Source organism: Carlito syrichta, unplaced genomic scaffold (genome assembly GCF_000164805.1).
Source record: "Carlito syrichta isolate Samal-C Ts95f unplaced genomic scaffold, Tarsius_syrichta-2.0.1 Scaffold315494, whole genome shotgun sequence".
NCBI classification, from domain to species: domain Eukaryota; kingdom Metazoa; phylum Chordata; class Mammalia; order Primates; family Tarsiidae; genus Carlito; species Carlito syrichta.
In genome coordinates this window covers 440956-464973 of record NW_007259590.1, presented here as the reverse complement: position 1 = coordinate 464973, position 24018 = coordinate 440956, and positions in this window count along the sequence as shown.

Sequence of the window (24018 nt, the reverse complement as noted above, 5' to 3'; positions counted from 1 at the left end):
GACTCATATATATGTATGTGTGTGTGCATATGTCGGTGTGTGTGTGTGTGTGTGTGTGTGTGTGTGTGTGTGTGTGTGTGCATGCACATGCACATGCTTTTTTCTTACAGGACAACTAATTATTCCAGTGCCATTTGCTATCACTTAATCATTGAATTGCTTTGGTATCTATGTTGAAAATCAAATGGTCTTGCATATGTGGCTTCCTGACTGGATTCTACTTGATTTCACTAAACTCTTTATCCTTGGCCAATACCAGACAATATAGAAGAATATAAATATATAATACTTTTTGAAATCAAGAAGTATAAGGTCTTTTTAAAAAAATTTTTTTAATAATTGGTTTATCTCTTCAGATCCTCTGGAATTTTGTATGTGTTTTAAGTCTATGGAGTTTTTGTTTATGTTATGGATCAATTTGGGGAGAATTTACAACTTAATATTGAGTATTCCTATTCATGAGCATGGTATACACACACACACATATTATGTAGTATTTATCTCCAACTGAGTAGATTTAAGATAAAATTAAACACAAAGCAAATTGGCATGCTATATCCCCATAGCTTTGACATTTCACAATTGAAAAAAATTGCATTAAGGTTTATTATGGCAGTGAAAAAAAGGTTTTTAAAAGCAGAAAAGAATGAGTAAAATTAGTTCACTATAGGGTTTGAGACTAAAAGGAATTATTTTTGTGATTTGGATTCTTCTGATAAAGTCAAGATTTTGGTGGTCTTCTTTTTTCCAGCTCCCTTATGTGATTTGTTAAGTTCTCACCTTGTGATCTTTCCATTTTCTTGATGTGTGCTCATAGAGTTATAAATTTTCCTCTTAGAACTATTTTCATGACATCCCAGAGGTTTTGGTAAGATGCTTCTTCATTTTCACTTGTTTCTGGGAATCTTTTACTTTTTACTTTGATTTCAGTGTTCACCCAGTAGTTGCTCAGCATCATGCTGTTTAATGTCCATGTATTTGTGGGCTTTCAGGAAATTTTATTGGTGCTGATTTTTATTTTTATTCCACTGTGGTCTGAGAAGGTGCATGGCAATATTTCAGTTGTATGGAATTTGTTTATGCTTGATTTATGGCCAAAGATGTGAGCAATCTTGGAGTATGTTCCATGTGGTGATGAGTAGAATGTATATGTTGTGGTTGTTAGGTGCAATAATCTGTAGGTATCTATTAAGTCCATTTGGTCGAGTGTCAAGTTTAGGGTCTCGATCTCCTTGTTGATTTTTTGCCTCAATGATCTATCTAGGGCTATTAGTGGGGTATTCAAGGACCCTACTGTAATAGTGTTAGAGTTAATATCTTTTTTTAGTTTACTTAGTAGTTGCCTTATAAATGCTCGTTCTCCTGTACTGGGTGTATATATGTTTAGGATGAATATCTCTTGTTGATGGATTGAACCTTTTATCATTTTGTATTATCATTATGTCCCTTTGTATATTTTAAAATTTTTGATAGCTGAAATGTTGTTTTGTCTGATATTAAGATCATGACTCCTGCCTTCTTTTGTGATCCATGCCTGGAACTTCATTTTCCATTCTTTAACTTTGAGTCTGTGTGTGTCCCTTGTGATGAGATCAGTTTCCTGGATGCAGCAAATAATTGGGTCATGGTTTCTTATCCAGTTTGCCATTCTGTGTCTTTTCAATGGTGCATTTAATTCATTCACATTTAAGCTGATTATTGAAATGTGATTGTTTATACCTGTCATGAGGTTCTTAGAAAGTTTTTTTGGTGTTGTTTGCTTGTTTTCTTTTGGCTTTGGGGTTAATGTATGTGTGTGCTTTCAAGTTTGTTGTTGTGCTGTATTCTCTGTTGATTCTGTACTTTGCTGTCCTCTTGGGAAATGTGTGGTCATTCTTTTGTTTCTTCTGTGCTTAATACCTTTTTAAGTATCTCCTGTAGAACTGATCTGGAAGTTGCATAATCTCTAGGGATTAGATGTCTGGAAAGGATTTTAATTCTCTATCACTGATGAAGCCGAGTTTGACTGGGTAGGAAAATATTGGTTGGAATTGTTTATCTTTGAGGACTTTGAATATTAGACTCCAGTTCTTTCTTGCTTGCAGTATTTCTGCCATTAGGTTTGCTGCTATTCTGATTGGTTTTCCCCAGTAGGTAGTCTGACCTTTCTCTCTTACTGTCTTTAGGATTTTTTTCTTTTGTACCTACTGTGTGTAGGTGAATTACTATGTGTCTAGGGGTTGGTCTTCTCTTTTGGTGTCTTGTGGGAGTTTTCTGTATCCCTTGTGTTTGACTGGTCACATCTCTGGTGAGATAGGGAAAATTTTCTTGGATTACTTCCTGGAATACTTGCTCCAAGCTGTTCCCCATTTCCTTTTCTTCTTCAGGGATACCAGTCAGGCATAGTTTTTGCCTCTTGATATAATTGCACATCTCTTGTAGACTTTGTTCTTTCTTTCTGAGTTTTCTATGTTTTTTACAGATAGAGTTAATTCCATGCTCTGATCTACAGGTTCTGAAATTCTTTCTTTGGCTGGATCAATTCTGCTTTCCATGCTTGTCATCTTGTAATTTATTTCCTGGATGAAATTTTTGATTGCCAAAATCTCTGTTCCAAGTTCTTGCAATGTTGCATCTTGTCTTTCTTGAGTCTTATTCACTCTTTCCATCCATTCCCTAATCCCTGTCATATCCAGGGGTCAGTGATTTGTGACTTCCATTGTTTGGGCTCCAAGGTCTGATTTTTCAGGAATTTTCTCTTTGTTACACTTGAAATTACCTGTCGCCTTCCTTTGGTTTTTCCTCATTTGTGACAGATCTCTTGCTTTTCTCTTTAGTTCTGCTATTCTGTGTCAGTGGGAGAGGCTTTCCCTTCTGATGTTTGCTCAGCCCTCTATTCTTCCCTGATCTGGGCTCTGGATTTGTTCTCTTTTGAAACAGGGCTCTGGGTGGGGAGCTTTGCTGTCTCTTGTAGTTTTGAAAGTTGAATAAGGTAAGAAATGGTGAGCTAGGATTCAGAAACTACTTGCATAATACGATGTTCACTGATTGTGGTATGTGTTCCCTGAGACCCACTTCCCACCACCATTCTATATGATGATGCAATGGGTACATGTGTGTACTCCCTGAGTCCAAGATATAGTGACAGCAATGAGGAGCACAGAGAAAAGCAGAATGAAATAAGATGGACAAGAATTTTTTTAAAAAAAAGATAAAGCACAGAACAATGAAAGCAGAAACCAAAGCAAAAACAATTGAATACACACACACACAGACATACACACACACCAAAACAAACTGGAATAACAACAAGGTGAAACAAAACAAACAACAAAAAGTGGTGCTCGGCTTCTGCAACCTGGGAAGCACCAGAGACCAAGCAGAGAAGCTTCAGCACCAACTGCTGCACCAGGAGGGCCCTGTCCACTTGGTCATGAGCCCCCACTTAGTTAGTCTCTCCCAGCATTGTCTTCCCAGGAATGGTTTTGTTGATTTAAAAAAAAATGATTCTTGGCTTCTGCATTCTGGGAATCACTAGAGTCCAAGCTGAGTAGTTGCGGCACCGTCCGCTGCACCAGGAGAACACTGGCCACTAACTCCCTAACCCTCACTCAGTCAGCAACCCACATGCCCACTCACTCACCAGCCCTGGCAACTAACTCCCTAGCCCTCACTTAGTCAGCAACTCACAGGCCCACTCACTCCCTGACCCACTCACTCCCCAGCACATACACAAAATTTTCCACATACTCACTCACACTGAGACTCACATAGTCCAACTGACTAAGCTGCCATCTGCCCGCTGATTTCTGTTGAATAGTATTTCATTCATTCATCTTTACATACACTCTATATATGTATCATTTCATGTATATAATAATTTTTAAAAATTTATTCATCTGTAGATGGATATTTAGTTTGAGTTCACATCTTGGCTATTGTGAGTAGTAATGAAATAAACATGGGAGTGCAGATCTCTCCCTGACACAGTGATTTGCTTTCTTTTGAAAATATAGCTAGTAGTGGGATTGCTGAACCATATGACAAGTCTGTTTCTAAGGGAGAGGCCCAACTATGGTCTTCTTAATCTTTTTTTTTTGAGTTGGAGTCTCACTCTGTCACCCAGATTGGAGTGCAGTGGCCGCTCCTGGCCACCGCAGCCTCAACCTGCTGGGCTCTGGTGATCCTTCTGCCTCAGTCTTCCGAGTAGCCGGAATTACAGGCACGCACTACCACGCCTGGCTGATTTTTTGATTTATTGTAGAGATGAGGTCTCGCCGCCCAGGCGAGTCTCAAACCCGCAGGCTCAGACAATCCACTCACCTCAGGTCTTCTTAATCTTTAATTGCATTAAGTTGATTTGGAATGTCTGGTCTCTGGGATCTCTGGCAGTAACAATTTAAAATCCTCTGAGAATAAAGATTTTCTCTTCCAGATCTCATTTTTGTATATTTTAATTTTTTTGTGTTAGCATTTGTATTGGGATAATTCTTGCTTATATTTATCAGTATGTACTCTCCCTTCTATTCTATCATTGATTTATTTATTCTATATATTTTCTTAATAGAAGATGGTGAGGAAAATCATTCACAGTTAGAATTTATTAATTTTATCATATTTATTTACATAAGTCAATTAAAGTCAATAATTAATTTTACTCACCTTTATAGAGCAGGGGATGAGCCCTGGAGAATGGAGTAGGAGGGATATAGTACTGTGTTATCAGCATATGGGGGATAATAGGAAACTTGACAGTGAACATGTTCTTCCACAGACAAAGTACAGTGTAAGAAAGAGGCTGGGTTATATCTCTTTCAATCAAAGAGCATATTTCTTCTTGAGTACCAAATCTAATTTCTAGATTGACTACAGGGTGAATCTAAATAATCTTCTTCAAAGTAACCATCAAAGTCAGTTTGCTAATTTAACTTATTATCTGTGTTGGACAATCCTTCCCAGTTTTTATCTACCAGAGAGAGGCCAGAAAATTGATTTCTTAATGAAAATATTGTAATTTTTGAAGCAATTCCCTGTTAGTCCCTGCTGAGAAGCATATCTTGTCTTTTGAACTTTCATATTGCTTGAGAAAATACAACTGTTCTTTTGTTTATCTTCTAGATTCCAAATCGCTTATTGTGAACCTTAGAAACCATAATAAACTTGTTACATTAGCACTACCTCTTACAAGTTTACATAAATTGTGTTTTATGTGTAACCTATGTCTATTAATTTACCATTCAAACTCACTTCTATTGAATTTTCCTCCTGTGATGTGCCCTATTTAATTTTTTTAAGTGATGCCAAAACTTTTAAGTCAAAGGAATGAAAGGAGTACAAAATATAATTCAAAATACTCATTTCTATATCATGCTATCAGTTTACACCTAGAGGTACATTACCCACCAGGGCATGCTTGTTGAAGCAGTTGGGTACTTTATGTTCGCTATTTGGCCATTAAAACTTCTGTCTAAGTACCTAGAGATCTGTTGGGAACAGAATTTGTCATTCTGGTTCCCTTTAATGCATTCCATTGTCTGTGAAAAAATATTGCATGGGCCATCAGGGCCCATTCCTAAAGATTTCTTCCATGAGCAAAAGAAGCCATTGCCATTGTCATTCACTCCAGGGATTTGAGCTTTGAAGAATACAATGTCAAAAGTGAAATTAACAGACAGGATAAAAATGTGGTGAACTCTTGTAGTACCCGATTAATAGAAATCCCAGCATACTTTTAGATAAATTTCTATTTCTTTTCATATTCTATATGAAGTCCAGAATTTTGTATATTTAGTTTACATAAATCCAACTTTAAAACTGAATGATATTTTTCTGTGTATATTGTAATATTTGCAGTCCATTTAATATAATTTAATTACCCCTCATCTTTAAAATAAAAAATAAATGTATGTATAATTTAATTCCAAAGCATCAGAGTTGATACATTCTATTATAATATTAATTACTTGTTCATTAGATATTCACAATCATTAATATAATGTCATTGGGGAGATTTTAAAGATAAACAGTAAAACAAAGGAGAAAATTTTGTGATTAAATCAATTCTAGTTTTACAAGTTGTTCAAAATAATTTATTTGCTAATAATAAAGTTGATTGTCTAAATCTAAAAATATTGTTTCAGTGCAGCCCATGTTCCATTTCTTACCATATTAACTAATTTTATGGTATTTTTTTTTTCCTGAAGAGCTCTTTATGATATTTTTTAAAAATAATACTTTACATAAAAATATATAAAATATTTAAAACTAGGTTTAAAACAGTCAATATGATTAATGAGATAAGTGATTCATTAAAAGTAGCAGATAACAATGGCAGAGCGGTGGTAGGAACAGTAAATTATTGAAGACTGTTAATGTTTGGGATTTTGCCTCTGGGTACTTGGTCATATTTCTGTCCAGACAGCAATGTCTGTGAGCTTTTTAAGCCAGATGGTACAACAAAGAATTTCAGGAAAAAAGAAATAAAAGATACAAGCTTATTATTTTATTCCTGTCTGTTAATTTAATTAGAAGACTACAAATTCTAAACTACTAAATACTGATTGAATTTATCTGTTATCCATGGATTTCCAAATCTCTTTTTCATTATAACATAGTGATTAAGTTAGAATGAATGAAAGTATTTGTGATTATCTTTGTTTTATTTCAAAATTAAATTGTCATTCATCGACATATGAAGGTACTGTTTTATTAATATGGTTTTAAAATAAGTTTTAGGAATTTCATCTCAACATTTTACATTGATGTGTTTAACTAATAAAATGTAGATATAAATGATGGCTAAATAAAATGAACCTAGCTCTTCTGAAATTTTACTTGCCTGCTAGTCTGGAAAAGAACACTGAATTGAGATTCAAATGACCACAGTTTTGCTCCTAATTCTGCCACCAGATCAAAACGATCAAACTATTCAACATGAAACATTGATTGTCCCTAAAATGTTGGAAAGATGGTCTTCTATGATACACAAATTAGAAAGTCAAGGTTTTATTTAACATTTTAACTTTGATATTTATTATTAAATTATGCTACAGATACCTTGTTTAAGAAAATCAGTGTGGTTTGTTCAAATATGAAATTTACTTTTTATAACAAATAATATTTAAAGCATATTAATGATAAAGTAGTTTTTAGACTGTAAGGCTTTAAATAACTTTTCTTATTTTTATCTAATTTAAGCTTCCATTAAAAAAAAAAAATTTTGTGCCCTAATTCAAAGCTCAGGACCACCGAGGCCCCTCCTTCCTGGAAACATATCTACATTTAATATTTGTTTTCATTCATTATGAAAATCATTCCTTTCTTCAATGTTTACCATGTTGTATCATTTTGTTTTAGATATGTGTCTTGTGAGTTGAACAGATTTTGAGACGATGATGATGATGATAATTATCATTATTGTTATAGAGTCAGAAAACTTTTGTTAGTATTGAAGCTTTAAAACACAGCAAACTAAGGTTTTGTTTTAAATAAATTTATTTGACAAATATTAGTGTAATTATGTTTATCACATACTTTAAGAAAAGATCCAAGCAAAGGCAAAATAGTAAATTTTACTGAACTTTAAAGTTCTGAAGATGAAGTAGTATAAAAATAGAAGCTGACATTATTGGCATAAATTTGCAGTGCTAATTAAGTTGTGGTCTACTGGTTCCCATATGGTTTGCTTGGCTGCCATGATCGCTGTTCTGTTACCTCCAGGGCTTTAAAGGAGGTATGAAAAGAAGGAGAGACCCATGTGCCTATGGCCTAATTAGAATTGGGCAGTTAGCCCAAACAAAAATTAAGTACTTTACTTCTTCTTTGCATTTTCCTAATGTGAATTAATTTTAAATCTCTGTTTTGAGTGGAATATCAAATATTTCTTCAAGCACATATCTTTGCCTATTAGTAAAAATTAAACTAAAAATATTGATAAGCATTTATTATGTATTAATGTATACTGAGTAAGATAATGGGGGATAACTACTGTTAGATGGTGCCTACTCTCAAGGATGGTCTAATAGAGTAGGAAGTATAGATATTAAACAAATAATTATAGTAGATTTGTGCTAAATCATAGTTGTTTTCACAGTGAGTGTGATTATGTTTGCCTATAAGACTCAAGTCATCAATGAAATTATTTCAATGAATATTTAATTCCACATCTATTCATTGTCTCTTGGATGATGGATAAATTGTTAGTCACTGGTAATAAATACACTGTCAATATTTTTCAGAAGTGAAAATCCCTTGAAAATAGTTGGAAAACAAAAAAAAATGAAGTAGTCCCTTATTTTTTATCAATATTTTTTATTATGGTTTTGTGGGGTACAGTTAAGGGTTAGGTGTACAATTATGTTTCTTTCAGGCACCCTGATGATAAGAGGTGTTTCCACATCCCCAGACAGATATTTGCTACTGTTAATCCTATCTCCCCCCATAGTTTCCCAGTACCGTCAGTCATTTTCTTATAGTATTACATTGGATGTTCAAGGTCCATTATATGAGTGAGAACATGTGATACTCAGATCTTTGTTTCTGTAAGAGGTCACTCAGTATTGTAGTTTCATTCAGGTTGCTGTGAAATTCATGATTTTGTTCTTTTTATGACTGCGTAGTATTCCATCATGTATATGTACCACATTTTTTAAATCCTGTCCTCTTTTGATGGACAGCATGGTTGTTTCCAGGTTCTTGCTATTGTGAACAACGCTGCAATAAACATACATGTGCAGGTATCTTTTTTATAGAGTGATTTGAGTTCTTCAGGCTATATTCCCAGTAGGGGGATTGTGGGGTCATATGGGAGGTTGATATTTAGAGCTTTTAGGAATCGCCTTACTGTTTTCCACAGAGGTTGCACTAGTTTGCACTCCCACCAACAGTGTAGAAGTGTTCCCTTTTCGCCACCCCCTCTCCAGCAACTGCTATTTTTGGGTAGTTGATAATTGCCACTCTGACTGGAGTTAGGTGGTATCTCAGTGTGGTTTTGATTTGCATCTACCTGATGATTAGTGAGGTTGAACATTTCATCATGTGTTTGTTGGCTGCTCGGATGTCCTCTTTTGTGAAGTGTCTGTTCATATCTTTTGCCCATTTTGTAATGGGATTGTTTGTTTTTTCCTTTTCAGCACGTTTAATTCCTTGTAGATCCAGGATGTTAAACCTTTGTCAGACCTGGTGTTGGCAAATATTTTTTCCCAGTCTATAGGCTGTCTCCCTGCTCTCTTGATGGTTTCTTTGGCCTTGCAGAAGCTTGTCAGTTTAATAAGGTCCCATTTGTCTATCTTCTCTCTTATGACCTGTGGGTTTCGGGTTTTGTTCAGGAATTGGATGCCAGTTCCGATTTCCATGAGGGTATTTCCTTCCTTTTCTAAGGTTCTTGTGGCTTGAGGTTTTACATTTAGGTCTCTGATCCACTTGGAGTTAACCTTTGTGCATGGGGATAGGTAGGGGTCCTGTTTCAATCTTCTGCATGTGGTCAGCCAGTTTTCCCAGCACCATTTACTGAATAGGTTCTCCTCTCCCCAGTGGTAGGTGGTGGAGGCTTTGTCGAAGATGAGTTGGTTGAGAAATTGAGGTTTTGCTTCTGGAATCTCAATTCTATTCCATTGGTCTATATGCCTGTTCCTATACCAATACCAAGCTGTTTTGATGATTGTTGCTTTATAGTAAAGTTTGAAGTCTGGTAATGTGATACCCCCTGTTTTTTTGTTTTGTTTTGTTTTGTTTTTTGCTGAGGATTGTTCTGGCTATTCTTGGACGTTTGTGTTTCCATATGAATTCCTTTGTTGTCTTTTCTAGGTCTGAGAAGAATGTTGCTGGGAGTTTTATGGGTATTGCATTAAATTTGTAGATTGCCTTAGGTAAGATGAACATCTTCACAATGTTGATTCTTCTGATCTATGAGCATGGAATATTTTTCCACTTGTTTGTGTCAACTTTGATTTCTTTGAGCAGTGTTTTGTAGTTTTCATTGTGAAGGTCTTTCATGTCTGTGGTTAGGATGATGCCAAGGTATTTATTTCTTTTTTGTGTGTGTGTGTGGCTATTGTGAATGGAATTGTGTTTTTTATTTGGGTTTCTGTTTGTTTATTATTGATATAGAGAAATGTGATTGTCTTTTGTACATTTATTTTGTATCCTGAGACTTTGCAAAGGGTCTTTATCAGTGTAAGGAGGTTTTTGACAGATTCTCTTGGGTTTTCAAGGTACACAATCATATCATCTGCAAAGGGAGATAACTTGACTTCCTCTTTTCCTATTTGGATACACCTGATTGCCTCCTCTTCTCTGATTGCTCGAGCCAGGACTTTCAATACTATGTTGAACAGGTGGGGTGAGAGTGGGCATCCTAGTCTTGTTCCTGTTTTCAGGGGAAATGGTTCTAATTTTTGTCCATTTAGGAGTATGCTGGCTGTGAGTTTCTCGTAGATAGCTTTTACTATTTTGAGGTATGTTCCCCATATGCATAGATGTTCAAGGGTTTTTATCAAGAAGGGGTGCTGGATTTTATCAAAAGCTTTTTCTGCATCTAATGATATAATCATGTGGTTTTTGTTTTGACATCTGTTGATGTATTTAATTACATTTACGTTTTATGAATGTTGAACCAGTCTTGCATCCCAGGAATGAAGCCTACTTGGACATGATGGATGATTTTTGAGATGTATTGCTGAATTCGGTTTGCTATGATCTTGTTGAGAATTTTAGCATCTATGTTCATCAAAGATATTGGCTTGTAGTTCTCTTTCTTTCTTGGATCTTTACCTGGTTTGGGTATCAATGTGATGTTGGCTTTCTAAAATGATTTGGGGAGAGTTCCATCTTTTTCAATCACTTGGAATACCTTCAGTAGGATTGGTATCAGCTCCTCCTTAAAGGTCTTGTAGAATTCTGCTGGAAAGCCATCTAGACCAGGGCTTTTTTTTTGTAGGAAGTTTTCTTATTACATAGTCGATTTCCTTAATTGTTATTGGTCTATTTAGGGTCTCAATTTCTTCTTGTTCCAATCTAGGTAGGTTGTGTGATGTCAGAAAGTCCTCCATTTCCTTAAGTTTTTCAAATTTGTTTCCATACAAGTGTATGCAATAGTCTCTAATGATCTTTTGTATTTCTTCAGGGTTAGATGTGCCTTCATCTTTTGTGTTTCTGATTGTGCTTATTTGATTTTTTTTTTCTCATTTTTTCTTGGTCAGTCTAGCCAGGGGACCATTGATCTTGTTTATCCTTTCGAAGAACCAGCTTTTTGTTTCATTGATTTTTTGTATTATCTTTTTATCTTCTATGTCCTGGATTTGGGCTTTTATTTTGGTGATCTGGATTCTTCTGCTGAAATTAGCGTTTTTGTGGTTTTGCTTTTCCAGCTTTTTTAGGTGGCTTGTTATGTTGTTAATTTGTGTTCCTTCCATTTTATTCATGTGTGTTTGCAGGGGTATAAATTCCCCCTCTTACTACAGCTTTCAAGGCATCCCAGAGATTTTGGTAAGATGTTTCTTCATTTTCATTTGTTTCCAGGTATCTTTTGATCTCTGTTTTGATTTCATCATTGACCCAGGAGTTGTTCAGCATCATGCTGTTTAGTGTCCATGTCTTTGTGGGTTTTGGGGGCACTTTGTTGGTGTTAATCTTTATTTTTATTCCACTGTGATCCGAGAAGCTGCATGGTAGAACTTCAGTTCTTTTAAAATTGCTTATGCTTGATTTATGGCCAATTATGTGGTTGATCTTGGACTACGTTCCATGCAGTGATTAGTACAATGTATATTCTGTGGTCTTTGGATGGAGTGTTCTGTAGGTATCAATTAAGTCGATTTGGTCCAAAGTCACATTGAGGTTCTGGATCTCCTTGCTGATTTTTTGTCCTGATGATCTGTCTAGGGTTGTGAGTGGGGTATTAAAGTCCCCAGTTATGATGGTGTTAGAGTCAATATCTTTCTTTAGTTTTCCTAGAAGTTGCTTTATTAAGGTTGGCGCACCTATGTTGGGTGCATATGATTAGGATAGATATTTCTTGTTGATGTTTTGAGCCTTTTATCATTATGTAGTGGCCTTCTGTATCTTTTTTGATTTTCAGTAGCTTGAAGGGTATTTTGTCTGAAATTAAGATCACTACTCCTCCTTTCTTTTGTATTCCGTTCGCCTGAAAGTTTGTTTCCCATCCTCTTACTTTGAGTCTGTGGGTGTCCTTTCTAGTGAGGTGAGTCTCTTGAAGGCAATAGATTGTTGCCTGATGATGTTTTATCCATTTTGTCATTCTATGTCTTTTCAGTGGTGTATTTAGTACATTCACATTTAGGTTAATAATTGAAATGCAAGCGTTGATCCCTGTCATAAGGTTCTTACAGAGTTGTTCCTGTTTGTTTGTTGTCTTTCTTTGCATTCTAGAGTTGGCCATGTGTGTTTTTAATCTTTTGCCTGTACTCTTGTGAAGAATGTTGTTCTTTTTTCTTTTTCTTCTGTGTTCAGTACTTTCTTAAGTGTTTCTTGTAGAGGTGGTCTGGTGGCAGAATAGGTTCTTAGGGATTGGATATCTGGAAAAGATTTCAATTCTCCCTCACTAATGAAGTTTAGTTTGGCTGGGTAGGTTATTCTTGGTTGAAATTGTTTCTCTTTTAGAACTTTGAAGATAGGGCTCCAGGCTCTCCTAACCTGAAGGGTTTCTGTGGATAAATCTGCTGCTATTCTAATTGGTCTTCCCTGGTAGGTAGTTTGACTTTTTTCTCTTGCTGCCTTTAGGATTTTTTTCTTTTATACCTACTTTGTTTAGGCAAATTATTATGTGTCTGGGAGTTGGTCTTCTCATTTGTTGTCTTGCAGGGGTTCTCCGAATCTCTTGTGTTTGAATTTTTTCATCCTTGATGAGATGAAGGAAGTTTTCTTGAATGATTTCATGAAATGTTTGTTCCAGTGTGGCTTCTGTTTCTCTCTCTGCCTCAGGAAGCCCAATTACTCTTAGGTTTGGTCTCTTGAAGCGATCATTCATCTCTTTCAGGTTTTGTTCTGTCTTTTTGAGCTTCTTTTCTATGCTTTTGACAGTTTGGGTTAGTTCTGTGTTTTGGTCTTCGAGCTCTGAGATTCATTCTTCTGCTTGGCTAATTCTGCTTTCCATGCTTTTTGGTCTGTTATTCATTTCCATCATAGTATTATTTACTGCTGTCATTTCTGACATCAGCTCCTTCCTCTTTTCCTCTTGTCTCTCTTCAATTTTTAAAATTCTCTCCATTAATGTCTTGATGTCTGGGTTTGTTGCATATGACCAGTCATTCTGGGGGCTCTTCATTGTTTATATTCCAGAATCTGTTTTCTCAGTGTCTGATCTCCCAGGGGTCTGTGAGACCTATATTCTTCTTTTGGTTTTTATTCATTTGTGAGGTTTTTCCCCCTCCTTACTTTTTCCTTCCCTCCACGTCACCATCTTCTTTTATTCTGTTATTCAGGGGTAAAGGGATTGGTTTTACTTCTGTTTGTTCAATCTCCTATTCTTTATGTATGCCCTCTTACTTTGTTCAATTCTGGAGTTGCACTGTAGGTTGGGGGTGGTACCTTTTGCAATTTTGAGATTTTCTTAAGGGGGAGCTATGATTCAAAATCTATCTGCAGGTCCTGGTATTCGCTGATAAGTGTGTGGATAACCTGGAACCCACTTCCCACTGCCTTGGAATCTGTCCATGCAGTGGGGCTGTAGGTTTACTCCCTGAAATAAAATGTGGTTAGCAGAGGGAAGAGAATGGAGCAGACAGTGGGTTGAAGAGGGGGGTGGAGAGATAGGGGAGTAAGGGTGGAAACAAATGTGTACCAACAAATGAGAGACAGACCTATACTGAAACAGATAAAAACAACAGACCACAGCTACTGATGAACCAACTCCCATACAAAAAAAAAAATTAAACATATAGTGATGCTAGCATATAAGCTAACCAACCACTTTATTGGTGTGCTTTTCCTCTATAGAAAGATATGGTTTACAGAGAGAAGAAAAGAGAAGAAAAGGAAGAGAAAAAAAGGAACAATACAGTAGGAATAGAATTAAGTCATTAAACTAACAGAATCAATGAAGCACACTCTGAGACTTTTCGTTTAAGTTCAATGTCCTTTCAGTCCTGATTTCTAGCTTTCTTTTCAAGCAGGTAAATTAGTTTGCAGTTAGGGTCAATTGCCCCTGGTCTACTGTGAAGGACAGTTCAGCTCACCCTCCGTTCACCACTCTGGTCTATGTCTTTTTCAAGCTTGTTTCTCCCATTTTGGTGTTGTTACCTTGAATCACCAGCAGGTGGTGCTATCTCAGCTGCTCGCCCCAGCGGGGGTGGAGTTGGACAGGAACCAGCAGAGACTGGAGATAGTGCCTGCCTCAGGACACAGGCAGGAGACTCATGGCAGGCAGGACGTCTCGATCGCAGGAGAGGTGGCAGCAATCCCAGCAGATCTTCCCTGAAGGGGCTTCAAGGACTGAAGTCGTGGATCACCTCTGGCCTGGGTGGTATGATTTGCTACCGGCAGCGGTGGTGGTGGCTGCGGCGGCTGCGCTCGTGGCAGCGGTGGCGTCTGCACTGCAGTGGTTGTCCAGTCCGCTGCGATGCCCCAGTGGTGGCAACGGCCAAGCTCCGTATGAAGAGCAGGCTGCGATTTTGGGGTCTGCAGCCCCCGGGGCGAGAGCCAGAGACCCACGCAGTTCTCCTTTGCAGAGGTTTCACAGACCAGGTTGCCCCGTCGCCATCTTGCTGGAAGTCCAGTCTGTTATTATTACTTGTTAATTAAGAAGAAATGTGGTATCATCTTGATTTTTAAAAATACTATTGGCTTGTGCCCACCAAATAAAAGATAATTGTTTTAGAAACTCAGCATGCTAGACAATATCACATGAGACTCTGACAAAAATTTGCATTGGTAATCACTAGTATTTAAACAATAAAACATAAAACATATGATGCATTTGCTTTTTTTTAAAATAGATACTACATTCCTATGGAATATACAGTCTTTCTTTGTCGAATCTTGCTAATGATTTTTGTGATGATTACTCTGACACTATTTTAAAAAGATAAATTCTATTTTATTGATTGTTTTTAGACCTTCTGTATTCATAAATATTTTGTTCAATTAATCTGAACATGGGTGAGAGGTGTAATTCAAAGTCTTATATTTATGATTTATGACAGTATGTTTTATGCTTTTATGGCTTATTAATTATAATTTTTGCTTTATGAATGTTGGTACTATATAATTATGTATGTAAGGGATATCTATAATAGTTATAATATTATTTTATGCTATAAAATCAAAACAATTATTTTATAATGAATCAATCTATTTAATTTATAGTATGTACTAATTCCCTACTAGGACTAATGATAAAAAGTATTCTTTTTCTCCCCACCCCACCTGCTTTTGTATGTCTTCACCTTTAGTCAATTATATCTTTTCCTTAGGATTTATCTATGTACAATAAGCTTATATTGCTGTTTTTGATTGGTAGACTTTAAATTATATATCTATTGATATATTTTGAAGACTACATCAAAATATATTACATTTTGATAAAATGAATTTTATCAAGCTAGAGATAAATCCAACACTTTTTAAGTTCTATATCATTTTTTTCTCACCATTATATATACAGAAGTTTCCCCTTACTCATGGGAGATACATTCCAAAATCCTCACTGAATGTCTAAAACCACAGGTAATACCAAACCCTATACAAACTATGCTTTTTGTGATATGATAACTGAGCTGGCTACTCAGTGACCAATGAGCATGTGGTGTCTACAGTGTGGATACAATGGAGAAAGGAGTGAGTCTTGTCCCGGTCAGGAAATAGCAGGATTGCTCAAGATTTTATCACAGTACTCAGAATGACATCCACTATTTAAAAATTATGAATAGTATATTTCTGGAATTTTTCATTAAATTTGGCTTTTATTACCTTGTTGGGAGATAGTTTAGTATAGTGAGTTAAGCATTTAGGATCCAGAATCCAGCTGCCAGATGTAAGTCCTAGCTTAGCCTCTGTTGTATCTTTGACAAAGTAACTCACATTTTCTCTGCCTCAGTTTGCACATCTACAAAATTACAGTAATAAGCAGTTGGCACTGAGAAGACACAATGAGTTATCTCCATAAAGTGCTTAAGGTTAGAGGCTAGCATATGATAAATGATGTTACTTACTTCTTATACCTTGTAAGAAAGTTACTCGACTTTCCTCTGCCTTAGTTTGCACATGTATAAAATTGTGGTCATAAGCAGCTGTCTTACAGTTGCTGAAAGCATACAATGAGTTTCTGTGAAAGATCACTCAGTATTATAGACTCTAAGTCTATCCAGTTTGCTGTGAAATTCATGATTTTATTTTTCTTTATGGCTGCATATTATTCCATCATGTATATCCGCCACATTTTTTCATCCAGTTCTCTTTTGATAGGCAGCACAGTTGGTTCCATGTTCTTGCTATTGTGAACAATGTTGTGATAAACATACGTGTACACGTATCTTTTTTATAGAGTGATTTGAGTTCTTCTGGGTATATTCCTAGTAGGGGGATTGCAGAAGGTCAATTTTTAGATCCAAAAGTAAAAGTTTTGACATTTGTCTGTAGGATAGTTCAATTTGCTTTAGTTTATCTCTAACTTTCATGCAACAAATGTCTTTTAAATTCACCATAGTTGGTTCATTATAGGAAGATGGCAGTAGATTCATATTCAAATGATGAGAGTTTTCCACTAGAATTAAAGTCATAGGGAAATGAGTATGTCTATTATTTAGCACTCTATCTACCATAATTTTATTTCTTAACCAGATTTCTTCATTTTTTCCAAATTATTACTATTGCACATTTAAAAAAATAGTACTTTTTAGAATAATTTCCTATTATATTTGGATGCTATTATCCAAAGAATTTTTGCTTGAGACAGGCAAAAGAACCTATCTTTTCCTGGAAACCATGGAGATATTTGCAGACAATTGTCACAATTTAATTTGCCTTGGTCTTGACTAGGTAAAGTATACTTATTTTAATTCTATTATGAACACTCTTGTGTTAATCTTTTATTCATTTTTAGTGTGCTTCTCTGAATCCCCATAATTATTTTAGTCTTTCCATTAAAGACATACTCTGAAATGAAAGTAAAAGGAGAAATAAAATTTTATAAGTCAAATGATCCCAGTGTTTTATAATTTCCTAGAATAAAAGAAAATTCCTGCAAATCCCAAGGTTGTAAATAATTATTCTTGTGCTTTTAAAGAAAAATATACTTCAGAGTGTTAAGTCATGAAGTTGTTGTATCTCATGCATGCATGCATAGAAGTACAATTGCCAGTTTTGTTTTAGAATCACCAAGCCATTCTAACACTATGAAGTTAATTGGGGGAGAAATGAAAAAAATTAAAAAAGAACCTGTTTTGGAAAGTTACTGGAAGAACTGTCACTGGTGTAATCTTACTTCTTCCTGTAACTGCAGGTTACATTTATGCTTGGATACTTAATACGACAGTATTTAAATCTAATGTCTTTATGGAAAAATTGGGTCATCTCATTATCAGAGATCATTCATTCTGACTTCTTTGGCTTTTTTTTTTTCTTTTAGCCTAAAATCAAGATCTTATGAGCCTAAGATCTTTTGATATTAGATGGGGAAAAAATAAACTACTGCAAGTTGTCTTTGAAGAAAAAGCGAATTACTATGTTGAAATTATGATTCCCAACATGAAAAAAATTAAGTAGTACTGGGTAATTTTTACCTGTTAGTCTCTGTGGCTGGTTTCATAGTGAATGTGAAATCTGTGTGGGTCATCATCTCAAACCAGAGTTCTAGAGCATGAACTCTATTTCAGGTGAATAACTTTTTGGCTTCTTAGACAGTAATTCTTCTTTCAAATACACGAAGGGAGGTTATTGATCTTGATTCTTTTCTCCTAATGCATATACATTTGACTGATGAAGACTAATTTTGGTGATTTTTGATTTATTATAATGAAATTAAAGAATGAGTGCCATGATGATTATGCAATAGCATAAATATGATGCTAATATTTTGGCAGACTGCTCTTAAATCAGTGTTATTTAGGAGGTAAGTTAGCTATTTTATTGATTCTCTTCAACCTATATACAATTCCGCAAGCATACATCTCTATATTTAAATTGTTAATCAGTAGTAAGTTTTCTTTAAATATTAAGGCTCTTTAAAAAAGAGGGTCTCTGGCTCTCTCCCCGGGGGCTGTGGATCCCAACATCAGCAGCCTGCTCTTCACACGGAGCTCGGCCATCAGCACTGCTGGGGCATCACGGCGGTCTGGACAACCACTGCAGTTATAGACACAGCAGCTGCCAGCGCCGCCGCGGCCTCCATGGCAGCCATAGCGCATCGCACCACCCATGCCTGAGGCAACTCATGACTTCAGTCCTTGAAGCCCCTGCAGGCAAGAGCTGCTGGGATCGCTGCCACCTCTGCTGCCACCGTGATGTCCTGCCATCTCCTCCCATGTGCCCTGAGGCAGGCACATCTCCAGCCCCATCTCCAGCCTCTGCTTGTCTCATGTCTGGCTCCATCCCCTCTGGGGCAAGCAGCTGAGATAGCATCACCTGCTGGCGATTCAAGGTAATAACACTGAAACAGGAAAAACAAACTTGAAAAATAGACACAGGCCAGACATGAGTGGTGAACTGAGGATGATCTGAACTGTCCTTCACAGCAGGCCAGGGGCAACTGATCCTACCTGTGAACTAATTTACCAGTTTGGAAAGACAGCTAGAAATCAGAGCTGAAAGAACATTGGACTTAAATGAAAAGTCTCAGAGTGTGCTCGATTAGTTCTGTTAGTTTAATGACTTGATTCTATTCCTACTGTTGTGTTTCTTTTTTTTCTCTCTCTTCCTTTTCTTCTCTTTTCTCCTCTCTGTAAACCATATCTTTGAATAGAGGAACAGCACACCGATAAGGTGGTTGGTTAGCTTGTATGTTAGCATCATTGTATGTTTTAATTTCTTTTGTATGGGAGTGGTTAGTCTGTAGCTGCAGTCTATTGTTTTTATCTGTTTCAGTCTAGGTCTCTCTCTCCATTTGTTGGTAACTTGTCTGTTTCCCCCCTTACTCCTCTCTCTCTCCACCCTCCTCTTCCCCCCATTGTCTGCTCCATTCTCTTCCCTCTGCTAAACTCATTTTATTTCAGGGAATAAGCCTATAGCCCCACTGCATGGACAGATTCCAAGGCAGTGGGAAGTGGGTTTCAGATTATCCACACACCTGCTGGTGGATACCAGGACCTGCAGATAGATTTTGAATCACAGTGCCCCCCTTAAGTAAATCTCAAAACTGTAAAGATGACCACCCTGAACCTACAGTGCAGCTCCAGAATTGAACAAAGTAAGAGGGCATACATAAAGAAGAATAGGAGATTGAACAAATAGAAGTAAAAGCAATCCCTCTACCCCTGAATAACAGAATTGAAGAAGATGGTGATGTGGAGGGAAGGAAAAAGTAGGGAGGGAAAAAAAACACACAAATGAAGAAAAATCAAAAGAAAAATATAGGTCTCACACAGACCCTGGGAGATCAGACACCGAGAAAACAGATTCCGGAACACAAACAATGAAGAGCCCCCAGAATGACTGGTCACATGCAACAAACCCAGACATCAAGACATTAATAGAGAGAATTAAAAAAACTGAGGAGAGACAAGAGGAAAATAGGAAGGAGCTGATGTCAGAAATAACAGCAGTAAAGAATACTAAGATGGAAATGAATAACAGACTAATAGGCATGGGAAGCAGAATTAGCCAAGCAGAAGAAAGAATCTCAGAGCTCGAAGACCAAAACACAGAACTAACCCAAACTCCCAAAAGCATAGAAAAGAAGCTCAAAAAGACAGAACAAAACTTTCAAGAGATGAATGATCACTTCAAGAGACCGAACCTAAGAGTATTTGGCCTTCCTGAGGCAGAGAGAGAGAAACAGAGGCCATACTGGAACAAACATTTCATGAAATCATTCAAGAAAACTTCCTTCATCTCATCAAGGATGAAAAAATTCAAACACAAGAGATTCAGAGAACCCCTGCAAGACAACAAATGAGAAGACCAACTCCCAGACATATAATAATTCACCTAAACAAAGTAGGTATAAAAGAAAAAAATCCTAAAGGCAGCAAGATAAAAAGGTTAGACTGCCTACCAGGGAAGACCAAGTAGAATAGCAGCCGATTTATCTACAGAAACCCTCCAGGCTAGGAGAGCTTGGAACCCTATCTTCAAAGTTCTAAAAGATAAACAATTTCAACCGAGAATAACTTACCCAGCCAAGCTAAGCTTCATCAGTGAGGGAAGAATTGAAATCTTTCCCAGATATCCAATCCCTAGGAACCTATGCTGCCACCAGACCACCTCTACAAGAAACACTTAAGAAAGTATTGAACACAGAAGAAAAGGAAAAAAGAGCACAATTTTCTTCACAAAAGTACAGGCAAAAGTTTAAAAACACACATGATTCAACTCTAAAACCAAAAGACAACACCAAACAGGAAGAACAACAACTCTGTAAGAACATTATGATAGGGATCAACTCTCACATTTCAATAATTAGTTTGAATGTGAACGGACTAAATGAACCACTGAAAAGACATAGGTGCATTTAGTCCGTTCATATTCAAACTAATTATTGAAAGTGAGAGTTGATCCCTATCATAATGTTCTTAGAGCCGGGCTCGGTGGCTCAGCTTGTAATCCTGTGCCTTTGGGAGGCTGAGGTGAGTGAATTGCCTGAGCCTGCTGGTTTGAGACCCGCCTTGGCAGCAAGACCTCATCTCTACAATAAATCAAAAAATTAACTGGGCATGGTAGCGCACGCCTGTTGTTTCAGCTACTTGGAAGACTGAGGCAGAAGGATTGCCGGAGCCCAGCAGGTCGAGGTTGTGGTGGCTGGGAGCGTGCCACTGCACTCCAGTGTGGGCGACAGAGTGAGACTCCAACTCAAAAAAGAAAAGACATAGAATGGCAAATTGGATAAAATATCACCAGGCAACAATCTATTGCCTTCAAGAGACTCACCTCACTAGAAAGGACACTCACAGACTCAGAGTAAGAGGTTGGGAAACAAATTTTCAGGCAAATGGAACACAAAAGAAAGCAGGAGTCACGATCTTAATTTCAGACAAAATACACTTTAAGCTATCAAAAATTAAAAGAGATACAGAAGGCCACTACATAATGATAAAAAGTTCAATCCATCAACAAGAAATTTCCATCCTAAACATCTATGCACCGAACACAGGAGCACCAACTTTCATAAAGCAGCTCCTAGGTAAACTAAAAGAAGATATCAACTCCAGTACCATCATAGCTGGGGACTTTAATACCCCATTCACAACCCTAGACAGATCATCAGGACAAAAATCAGCAACAAGATCTGAAACCTCAATGTGACTCTTGATCAAATGGACTTAATTGATACCTATAGAACCCTCCATCCAAAGACTACAGAATACACACTCTACTCATCACTGCATGGAACGTACTCTAAAATCGACCACATACTTGGCCATAAATCAAGCATAAGCTGCATTGATGAGCTATTCTCTCGATGGACTTTCAGTCTTCATAGCAATTGCTTGGTTTTGCCTGCATCTCCATCCCCTTCCCCAGTTCATGTATGTAGCTTCCTTATTTGCCACTTCCTCCCACAAATCACATCCTAGTGGTGAAAAGCAAATTATGATTCCCTAATGTGCCATATCCTGTCTGTGAATTTCCTACACGATTTTCCATGTTTTCTATACCTCTAATTCCTTTCCTTTCTTAGCCTCATTAACTCCCAGTGAGTCATCAATATACACATATTTTATGCCTTGTTCTCGATATATTATGTATTCCAATTATATCGTAAATTCTTTATAGGTAGCTACCATGAGTTACGGTCTTAGTTATGCCATGTTTGAACTGTGTGACAGCAGGAAACCTATTTAAACTTTCCACGCCTCAGTTTTCTCAAATAAAATGGGTGATCTAATTTGTGCTTTCCTTAAAGGGTTTAGAAATTGAATGAGATAATCTGTGCAAAGATCTTAGAATAGTTTCAGAAATAGCATTATCACTCAAAAAATATTAGCTACCAGTAATTCTTGTTATATCTTCTTGTACCCCTAAAATATCTTAGTCTACCATATGATTGAAGAACATTTGAAAATCAGCAATCCGCATAGATGTGCTTAATATGTTTACAAAAGATATGATGTTGGTGATGTGATGGAAGCCATATGTGAAAGACTTAGAAAGCAAAGTAATTGTGATGATCTGGAAGGGGGATAAATCAGGACCGGGACAATAAAGCATAATAACCCCTTTTTATTCATCAAGAATATTTTCCTACCAAGTCTCAGGAAAGCAACTTATATTTGGAAAAAACAGAAATCTACCTTCCAATTTTGTTTATGATAGTTTTTGTGTAGAAATTTTTAGAAATTTATGTAGTCATATTTGTTAATATTTTTTCCTATTACTTTTATTTTGTATTATTTTAGGTCATTTTTACAAGAAGATATTCATAACGATTGCTCTCTGATTTGTTCCAATATGCTAATGGCTTCTTTTGGTGTTTACCTCTTTAAAAATTTGGGATTATAGTAAGAGAAAAGGACAATTATCCCAGCATGATTACTGTCATTCTTTCTTCATCATTCAAAATGACAGTGTTAGTGTGCACACATGCATGGGTACACACATGCACATACACCCATATGCAATGCACAGTGTCTTCCCCTCTCTCCCTGCTGCTTTGGAGATTATCTTTAGTTAACCCTAGAAAAGCAGCTGAATACTTTACCTATACAAGTCAGTGAGCCAATTTGAAGAACATATTTTTGCTTGATTTTCCTCCTACTTAGATTTGTATTCTCTAAGTTCAAGATTCTGTAGCTTTTGTCCATAACATTTTTGTTACTCAGCAATTTCATCATATTAATTGCCTTTTTGTCCCATAAATCTCAAAAAGGAAACAAATCTCCAAAATAGTTTCTTTGTATTTACCACAGTTTTTATTTCATACATTTTTCCATGTTTTCCAGGATGCAAAGGTTAAGGACCACTACCATCTGCATTGTAGTCTGTGGCTTTTATAAATGTAGAATACATATACTACTGATATTTCCTATTGATATAGTTTATTTGACTGAGCTTTTATATATTTACTTTTCTTCACCTTTAGCTGGTCTGTGCAGTTAACTAATCATTTTTATTTTTAAAGTTTTATTGTGGTATAATTAAAGGGCATTAACCTGCATATATTTGAAGTTGACAATTTTTAAAGTTTTGCTGCTTTTGTGAAACCATCTTCATAATCATGATAATGAGCTTTTATAATCAATCCTGCTAAATTTTAGACTTTTTGAAAAAATATACATGTATTTTTTTCTTCAGTCTGGAAGGATGTTTATTTCTAAGAGTTTTGACATTTGTTGAAGAAGCTTAACTATTTTACACATTTTTTTCTTATAACAGTATAACTTATTTTACCTTGGATTTCCATCTATATGTTTGTATGAGGTCTGACAATTAAGTTCATGAACTCACCACTGTGCGCTTATGTTGGCAGCACTGTACAAACAACTATTATGGTTTCATAACTGTGATATATCAGTGTCTCACAGCTGTGTTCATGTCGATGTGTGGTGGTGTCTTGCTGAGTGGCATTCATTATTGTTGTTCCATGTTTTTGCGTGTCCTCACAAGGATGTCAGAGTCTGACTTAGAGCAACGAACAAACATTAAATTTCTTGTTAAACTTGGCAAGAGTGAAAGTGAAATCAGGAACATGTTAGTCCAAGTTTATGGGAATAGCATCATGAAGGAAACAACAGTGTACAAATGGATTAAACATTGTTGTAAGGGGACAGAAAGCATCACTGCTGAAGAGAGGTCAAGACAGCTAGTAATGAGCAGAACTGATGAAAACATTGCAAATCGTCGGCTGACTCTGAGAAACATAGCAGATCAAATACACATTGATAGAGAAACAGTTAGGAAAATCTTCACTAAAATTCTTGGCATGAGAAAGGT